Raw genomic sequence first — 9,299 nt, 5'->3', positions numbered from 1 at the left:
GCTTGTGATTCTGATGGCCGTTTCAGAGTTACTCACTGTGGTCTCTCTATACAGTGTTCAGTAGTTGGGATTTGGGGTTTCTTCTGTGCACGGCTTGGTGGTCTACTCTTCTATGGAGAAAATTGCTGTTGATTGAGAATGGCAGTATTTTTACCACTGACAGCTGTGCTAAATGGAGAATGGTGGGTTTTTTGTTTGTTTTGATTTTTGGGGGTTGTTTTGTTTTGTTTTTCTCGAGACAGGGTTTCTCTGTGTAGTTTAGGTGCCTGTCCTGGATCTCTCTCTGTAGACCAGGCTGGCCTCGAACTCACAGAGATCCACCTGGCTCTGCCTCCCGAGTGCTGGGGTTAAAGGCGTGTGCCACCACCACCCCTGGGGACTATAGAGATGATTTCCTGCTCTTGCAGAGAAGAGATCTTCAAAAGATCTAGGGCCTTCTTCTGGCCTTGTCAGGCACCAGGCATTCAAGTGGTGCACATACATACATGAGGTACTCAACACACACACATACATTTTTTAAAAAGAATGTATGTACACACACATATGTGTGATTATATATGTATATATGTAAATGTGTGTGCATGTGTGTGTTTGAGACACCATCTCTTACTACATAACGCTGCCTGGACTGAAACTTATTATGTAGACCATTCTTGCCTAGAACTCACAAAAATCCTCCTGCCTCTGTCTCTGCCTGCCTAGTGCTGGAACTAAAGTTATGCGCTACTACACCCTACTTAAATACTTCTATTTTTCCTTTATTTTTATTTTATATGTATGAGATACATCTTTTAAAAAAATGAATAAAATGTAGCTGGAGAGATAGCTTATCAGTTAAGATGAGCTTTGCTTTGGGTTTGGGTTCACGTCCTGGGTTTGGGTTCAATTCCTGCACCAACGTGGCAGCTTACAACTGCCTCTAACTTCAGTTCCAGGGAACCAAGTGCTCCTTTCTGGCCTCTGAGGTCACCAGGCACCACATAGCATATAGTACACAGACATACACACAAGGAAGACACCTATACACATAAAAATTAATATAAATGAAAAGAAATATACAAAACTATATATAAATAAAATTATATATACATATTCATAATCTATAAGTAAAATCTTTTTACTTATATATTATACACTCCTACTAGAGGGATTTGAGGAAATAAGTATTTGTTGTGTCGGCCACTAGGTGGCATGTTCCCTAGGACACCTATGAATGCCACCCAGAACAAACTTTAAACTTACTTAAAACATGAGGAGCCAGGTGGCAGTGATGCGCACCTTTAATCCCAGCACTTGAGAGGCAGAGCCAGGCGGATCTCTGTGAGTTCGAGGCCAGCCTGGTCTACAAAGCAAGATGCAGGACAGGCACCAGAGAAACCCTGTCTTTCTTTCTTTCTTTTTTTTTTTTTTTTTGTAACTCATTGGGCTTCTCCAACGTGAACGTTATAGGTGGCAACCTTATGCCTCAATTTCAAAAGCTGGACATACCTAAATAACCCCAAACTCCTTTTTTCTTCATCTCTCTCTGTTTAGTGTTCATCTGAAATTACAGATGTTTCGCTTTCTTTTTCTTTTTAATTATTTATATATGTATGTATCTGTGCACATTAATATAATGCCTGCAGAGGCCAAGAGAAGGCACTGGATCCTGTTGGGGGACATAGAGGTTCTTGTTCTCACAGAGAACTAGGAGAACCAGGAATGTAAATCATGCAGGGGTCTTCTCAATGGAGGAGATAAAAATCAAACATCTGCATTCCATCTAGAAAGCTGAAAGCATACTTTGTTAACATCCTGGTTATTCTTTGGTATAGACGCAGACCTCACCCAAATTTCCCAGAATGATTATCCCAGACTCTTCCCTCCCTAGACTGTTACCTATCCTTAGGGGAGATGTCACATGTACTTCATGGCCTGCTGACCTCTATGCTGTCGGTTAGAGACCACACCAGATTCTAGGCCTTTAGCTACAGAACCCATGCTCATGTCCCATGTGCTTTGTAAAGAAGTTTCTATGTAGTCACAGCTTTAGCTTTATTGTGTACCTAGAATTGGACTGATTGTTGCCTGGAAACCTTTCTCCAAATTGTTCTGTGTTTTAAATATGCTGACAATGAACTGCCTAGCATTAGTCTCCCTGAAATCTGACCCGGGTTGACAAAGTCAATCTGCATTGGGTTTTCATTCTCATCTCTTGGCCTGGTTTGCTTCCCCATAAGACATCTGCAGGGACCCCCTCAAGATCCCCTGGAGCTGGAGTTACAGGTGGTTGAGCACTTTCCTGATGGTGCTGGTAACTGAACTCAGGTCTTCAGAAAGAGCAGGAAGTGCTCTGCATCACTATGGCACCTCTCCAGCCCCACAGATGTTTTTCTTAATTTGACTTTTTAAATTTGTTCATACTTACTTTTTAAATATATATTTAAAAAAAGGAAAAAAAAGAAAGAAAAGAAAAGTCGCCTGTAATCCATACCACTCTTTGGTGCATTTCCTTCCAGACGTTTCTACTTGAATATTCATCATTGGATATGTATTAACATTTTCTCTTAGTAGCACATTAGCATTTCCCTATTCATCCACAATTACAAAATGTCTGTGTGGGGTTCCATTATTCTTTCTTTTTGCTTTTTCTATTTTGGGATTGTTATTTGATATTATAAACAAAGCAGTAAGATGAGATGTTAAAGTGAATTTGGAGAGGGGAGAGGAATATTTTTTTTCTTTCAGGTTTCATGCTTTGATTTTAAATTTTTTCTTCCTTAAGAATTTCATAGGTGTATACAATGTATTTTGATCATATCTATCTGCCTCTTCCCCTTCCAACTTTCCCAGGACTCCTTCCAAACACATCCCAACTTCACGTCATGTATTGATATAGATATAGATCTATAGATGTCCCATTGAGTTCATTAGTGCTGTCTCCATGCATTCAGAAGTAGAGCCATCTATCAGAGCACAGGAAACCTCCCAGTGGCCACACCCCCAAAGAAAAAAAGAGTCTCCCTCCCCAAGAAGCCATCAACTGCTTGTCAACTAACTAGAGGTGGGGCCTTCATGAGCTCATCCTTAATCCACAGTGGAATTTTGACTGGTTTGGCCTTGTTTATCTGTTTTGAGTTCCTGTCATATCCAAAATACATTCTTTATACCTTCTCTTCCATAGTATTTTCTGGGCATGGGGGGGAGTGGAGAGGGGCTGATCTAGAATGTCCCATTTAGGGTACACTGTGCCCATCACAGTGCCCATCTATGAGCATTCATAGTCATTTATTCTGAACACTTTGACCAGTTGTGAGTCTTACCATTAACCACTGCCCACTGCAAAAAGAAGCTTCTCTGATCAAGCTTGAGAGCATCACAGATCTATGTGAATAAATGTAAACATTCAAAAGGATTTGACAACATACCCCTTTAGCAAAACAGCAACAGTAGACTCCTCCCTATGGTCTGTGAGCTTCCCAGCCATGGGCTTTTCACCAGGTTTATAATACCAAGTTTTCATTCCCTCCTGTGCAGCAGACCTCAAATCCAATTAGAAAGTGGTTGGTTATCCACATTACAGTCATGACATTATTGCACCAGTGGGCACATCTTGCTGGCATGTCAAAATAGAGGGGTATTCAATTCATACAGATAGCATAATGTTGAGTGGGACTAGACCCTGAATATAGACATGGAGGATGAAGATGTGTGTGAGGGTCAGACTGTGAAGTCCTCATAGGCTAAGGATTCAGGCTACTATTCCAAAGGCAAAGATGATGTTTAAAGGTTTCTGCAGTGTACTATGAACTGGATGAAGTTCACCAAGATGGCGGTCACAACATAACACAGGAGTCTCCAGTCTCCAGCACCCAGCCGAATCCTGTCAGTTGCTGGGTTTCTGCTTTATTTGTTTGTTTGTTTTGAGGGGTGAGGTTGACAGACACAATCCTGAAGACCAAAATACTGAATGTTGAGATTCTGAAATCCCAAACGGTAATTCCAATGGGGAGAGGAAAGGCTATGCGAGAGAGGTATGCAGATTTGGGGCAGTGGATGAGTGAGTCTGTGGTTGTTTGTGGGATAATGACATCATTTTAGGTGAAATGAATAACTAGAAACTTGCAAAGCCTCACTTTGGGTATCAGGGAGGGAGTTCCCAGGAGCTCAGTGTGTGTGTGTCTGAGTGGAGAGGGCAGGAAAGGCCCCCCCTCAAGGCTGGTGGGCATCATCCAATGCTGGAGCAGTCTAGAACGGCTCTCTGAGCATCCACAGCTGCTTTCCTGCTACAGTAGGTGAACTGAGTAGTATAAGAGATTCCATGTCCTTCAAAGCTTAAACAATTTCCTGCCTCAATCTTTATGGTGTATGCATTTTGGGGGGTTGGGAGGCAAACATGGATGTGAGTCCTCCCCCACCTCTGGTTTCTGACCTTCTTGTCTCAGGGACTGACCTGTAAGAATGACATCACTCAGACTTGTCCTCCAGCTTCAGGTCTTGTTTAGTCCACAAGAATAACCAACTCAAGACAGGAGAGAATGAGTGAGATTGGGATGTTTCTCCACTCATTACCATCTGGCTAGTACACTCGATCTTTACAAACATGGATCCTTCTGAGCTCATGGACTCCAGGTCTCTCCAGCCTTCAGTAAATATGCTTTCCCTTTGTCTCTTGAGTGTTTTTGTTTTTTGTTTTTCAAGACAGGGTTTCTCTGTGTAGTTTTGATTCCTGTCCTGGATCTCGCTCTGTAGCCCAGGCTGGCCTCCAACTCACAGAGATCTGTCTGGCTCTGCATCCCAAGTGCTGGGATTAAAGATGGCTGCCTGGCTGTCTCTTTAGTCTTAAGGGTGATAATGGTTTGCCAACCCCTGAGTTCCTCAATGTTCCTTTACGGTTCCCTTGTCCATGTCTCTGTAAAGCTTCTTTTATTTAAAACCTGGGCTGTTGGGGACTTTTTTTTTTTTTTTCCAAGACAGGGTTTCTCTGTGTAGCTTTGCGCCTTTCCTGGAACTCACAGAGATCCACCTGGCTCTGTCTCCCAAGTGCTGGGATTAAAGGTGTGTGCCACCACTGCTCGGCGGGGACTATTATTTTAAGGTGTGTTACTTTTGTTTATGTTGCATTTGTTTAACTCTGTGAAGCTGTGTTACCATGCCTGTGTAAAACACCCGATGGTCTAATAAAGAGCTGACTGGCCAATAGCAAGGCAGGAAAAAGGATAGGCAGGGCTGGCAGGCAGAGAGAATATGTAGAGAAATCTGTGAGAAAAAAGAAGTAGCCAGAGAAGGAGCAGGACTCCAGGGGCCAGCCACTCAGCTACACAGCAAGCCATGCAGTAAGAGTAAGATTTATAGAAGTAAGAGAATGGAAAAAGCCCAGAGGCAGAGGTAGATGGGATAATTTAAGGTAAAGAAAGCAGGCAAGAAACAAGCCAAACTAAGACTGGTCATTTATAAGTAAAAATAAGCTTCCATGTGTGATTTACTTGCGAGCTGGGTAGCAGGCCCCCCAAAAAAGAAAAAAAAAAGACAACCAACAACATTGGGCAATATATCCTCTGCTCCTATTTGGAGCAGACTGATAGGAAGTCCATGTTCAATATGAGGACATTGAGAAGGATGTGGAGGAGGTCTAACTGGTGAGGAAGGATGAAAAGGAAGTGCATGGGAGGTAAAACGGACAGGACTTGGGGATAGTTTTGGGAAAGCAAGGGGTAGACATTTTTCTTGCTCATGTTTTACATGTTTTAAAAGCAGAGACAATCAACAAGGAGGGGGGAAGCTTATGGATTCATTTTCCCCCCAGACATTTTGTTGTGGGAAAATGCCAAATGGGATGTCTCAGGGGGCCTGTTGAGTTATGGAGAGCCTTGAGTCATTCCACAGAGGACTGAGTCAGTGACTGGTAGATATTTGAATCTGGAACTTGGCGAAGGAGGTGTGGGCCGAGACACATCTCTTTCATCTGGAAGGTTCTGTGTTTGCTCTCAGGTTAGCTCGAGGAAAGCTCTCCTTCCATCTCTAGCCTGCTCCTGAATACAAGGTTGTTGCCCCAGGCGAGGATTGGAATAGCATCAGGTTCTCATCACTCAGATCTTATGGCTAGCTTTATGTTTGCATTCTCAAGTAGAATTTAGTGTCTGTGAATGCAAAGACTTTGCCTCTTCAGTGCAAATCTGTTGTCTTAGCACGATGCCTTGCATGTGGTAGGAATTTAAAATTTATTCAAGTAAATACATCAGCCAATTATTTTTGGGACTGCTGTGGCAAACCAGGGTTGCCAGCTACTTGAGTGCCCAAGATTCAAGGCCACCCAGTGCTAGTCCTGTGAGCCTGGCATGAAAGTTTTAGTTCCTCTGCTAATTTGAGCTCATGGCTCCACTTTCTTTATTCAGTCTTTTTATAACTCAGCACATTGGACCAATGACTTTCCAGATGACTCATCCCTGAAGGGCATAAGTCTGTTCATGTTGGACCATGTTCCAAGAGAAAACCAATGTTGCATGTATATGAAGGTCTGAATCTAAAACACAGCTTTAAAGCCAGATGTAAAAACCAAAAGCAAGAGGCTGTGGGTAATGTCACATGCTGGGTGCATAGTGAGCTCAGCTGGGCTTGGAGAAGTTTGAGAACTATTCTATTGCCTTTCCCCAAGGCATTTGGTGCTTCTTGGAACCATTCCCAACCAAAAGGTTTTTGACCTTTACAACTTTGAGACTCAGTAAAATCTTTGAAAGTTTTTTTCCCTCAGGAAAAAAAAAAATGCTAATGTGTACATTTCTGCAACATATTTGCATGGAATATCACCAGAGGTATACAGGAACCACTCCAAGAATTTCAAGTTAAGATTCTTCTAATCTAATTCAAACCCAGCTGTCCAGAGTCAAGAGTCCAGCTCCTCTTGCTTGGCAAGGTGACCCTGGAAGTTGCTATCAATCGGGGGATAGTAGGGGGAGAATTCCCTGATGGAACAGCGTCAAGGAGGTGGCAGGGCACGAAATACAGTGAAACGGAATTAAACCATGTTTTTGCATTTTCCACCGAAGCTTTAAATGTATCTGCAGCTTTCACTTTAATCAAAATAGCTTAATTTAGGGGAAAAAGAACCCACTTCTTTTTTCTTTATAAAATCTGGAGTTTATTGCTTCCTGACTTTTTTTTTCTTTTTAAGGGAGAAACACACACCATCTGCTCTGAGGAACTCCATTGGACAGCTCAGCCAGGGTCATGCTAGGATTCAGAAATTGCTGAGTGTGAGGGGGAGGCCCGAGGTATGGGTCTGACAGGGGTATTGGCAGCAAGGATCAAGAGTCTCCTTGGAATGATCTCAATCTAAGCAGTTTGGGCACGGGGGTGGGATACTGCCGGGCTTTTGGGTCACGTGTGAATTTTAATACATCTCCTTGTCAGCCCCACCTTGCTCTACAGCCTCCAAGAACTTGCATCAGACCCATGGAGAAAGAAAAATAGTGATTAAATATTAAAACTTCATTAAAGTCTATGTCAAGCCTAGTGTGGATCCTGGTGGCTGTTTATTGTGCATACCTGTGACTTCCTGCCTGAGATGTGTTTCCTGCTGCCAAAAGAGCAAGCCTGGACAAAGAACATGGGAAAGGTAAAGGCTTGAGACAATTACAAATAGAGGTTTGGTGGGATGCCACCCTCAACATTGGTGGGCCAAGAGCTTCTTCACCCTCCAGACTGGGATAACCGCATATGTTCTACACGGTCTCCCAGAGGTCCTTGGCAGGACTGGGCTCCAAGGCCAATAGGCTAGATAATGTACCCTTTATTCCTGGCTTTCTGTCCACAGTTTTCTTCCTCTGTCTCCTCGTACTTCCTGGGATTGTCTCCTTATGAATTACTCTACCCTTAAATTCAGGAGTATCTCAGTGGAGTCCTTTTTAGGGGGTCCTATATGTAGTCAGGCCCTGAGCATGTAAGCAAAGCAACACAGGCTAGGAGTCACTCAGACCTGGATTCAAACCACTTCTCAGTGACATTGAAAAACCTACTTGTTCGAAGACAGTTTCTTCATGTATCAAATGGGACAATGGCTCAGACAGTTTGATTCGAAGAAAAAGTTGAGACTGTGCTTAAACATGTTTCCTGTAGTCTTTTGCACATGATAAATGAATAGATACTAGTTATGGTTATTGTATTCAAATTTTTATATCACTGTGACCAAATACTCGAGAAAAGCAACTTTAGGAAGAAAGAGGTGTCTTGGCTCTCAGTTTCTGTCTGTCATGGTGGAGAGGGCGTGACAGAGCAGAGCAGCTCCATCATAGAAGCCAGGAAGTCCACCAAGCACATCCTCCGTGGCCTACTTCTTCCGTCTTTGTCCCATCTCCTACTTCTTAATACTCTCCCAATGATGTGATGTAATGGATCCATCAAGGGATTATTTAAATGATTAGGTAAGAGATCCCAGAATCCAATCACTTCCCCGAAGCCTGTCAACTGGTAACTGACTCCGCAGTTATATGAGCCTGTGGTCAGCATTTCACATTCAACCCATACCAATCATTGACATGGTATGAGAGTTTGAACAAGAAATGTCCCCCATAGGTTCAGATATTTGACCGGTTGGTCCCCAGTTAGTGGTGCTGTTTAGGGACGTGTTATGGGAGGGGTGTGCAACCTTGCTAGAGGGACATCAGTTGGGGCCAGCTTCCTTAAGTTGCTTTTGGTCATGGTGTTTTGTTATAGCATCAGCAAAGTGACTAATACACATGGCACAGCACTAGAGGCCAAAGCTGTTTTCCAGCCTGGGGTGAATGCTGAGGATGACTGATTGGATGATTTGCTGGAGGACGTGATTCCCAGTGAGTAATGTTGACTCAGCAAAATCAATAGTGTAGGAATAGAAGGAAATGATAGACACCTAATGACATCTCAGAAATTGAGCAACAATGTGGGGTTAGGGAGAAGGCTCAGTGGGTAAACCATCTGCCACACAAGCGTGAAGTATGGAAATCCAGAATCCACATACACCTAGATGCAGCTGCACAATTTGTAATCCCAGTGTTTCTATAGAGAGATAGGGGCAGGAGATGGGGAGATGCCAGGAAAATCTTGTGGGCCAGGTAGCCTGGCATATAGAAGAAGCAAATAAGAGACCCCCATTTCAAACTGGGGGGGCTAAGGGTTAGATAGACCCCCTGATTGGCAAGCAAAGAGGGGGACCATGACTCATAAAGGCAGTGAAGTTGCAAAATGGATGGCTTCTTCCTCACCCGTGCAACTGGGACAAAAGCCTGGCAACTTCAAACAAAGGCCGAGTGGGCTTTTTCTCCTGCCAGGAGGCCCCTGCTGGT

The sequence above is a fragment of the Onychomys torridus genome, chromosome 12, assembly GCF_903995425.1.
Source record: "Onychomys torridus chromosome 12, mOncTor1.1, whole genome shotgun sequence".
NCBI lineage: Eukaryota > Metazoa > Chordata > Mammalia > Rodentia > Cricetidae > Onychomys > Onychomys torridus.
The sequence above is the reverse complement of the archived record's forward strand: the minus strand, read 5'-3'. Positions refer to the sequence as shown.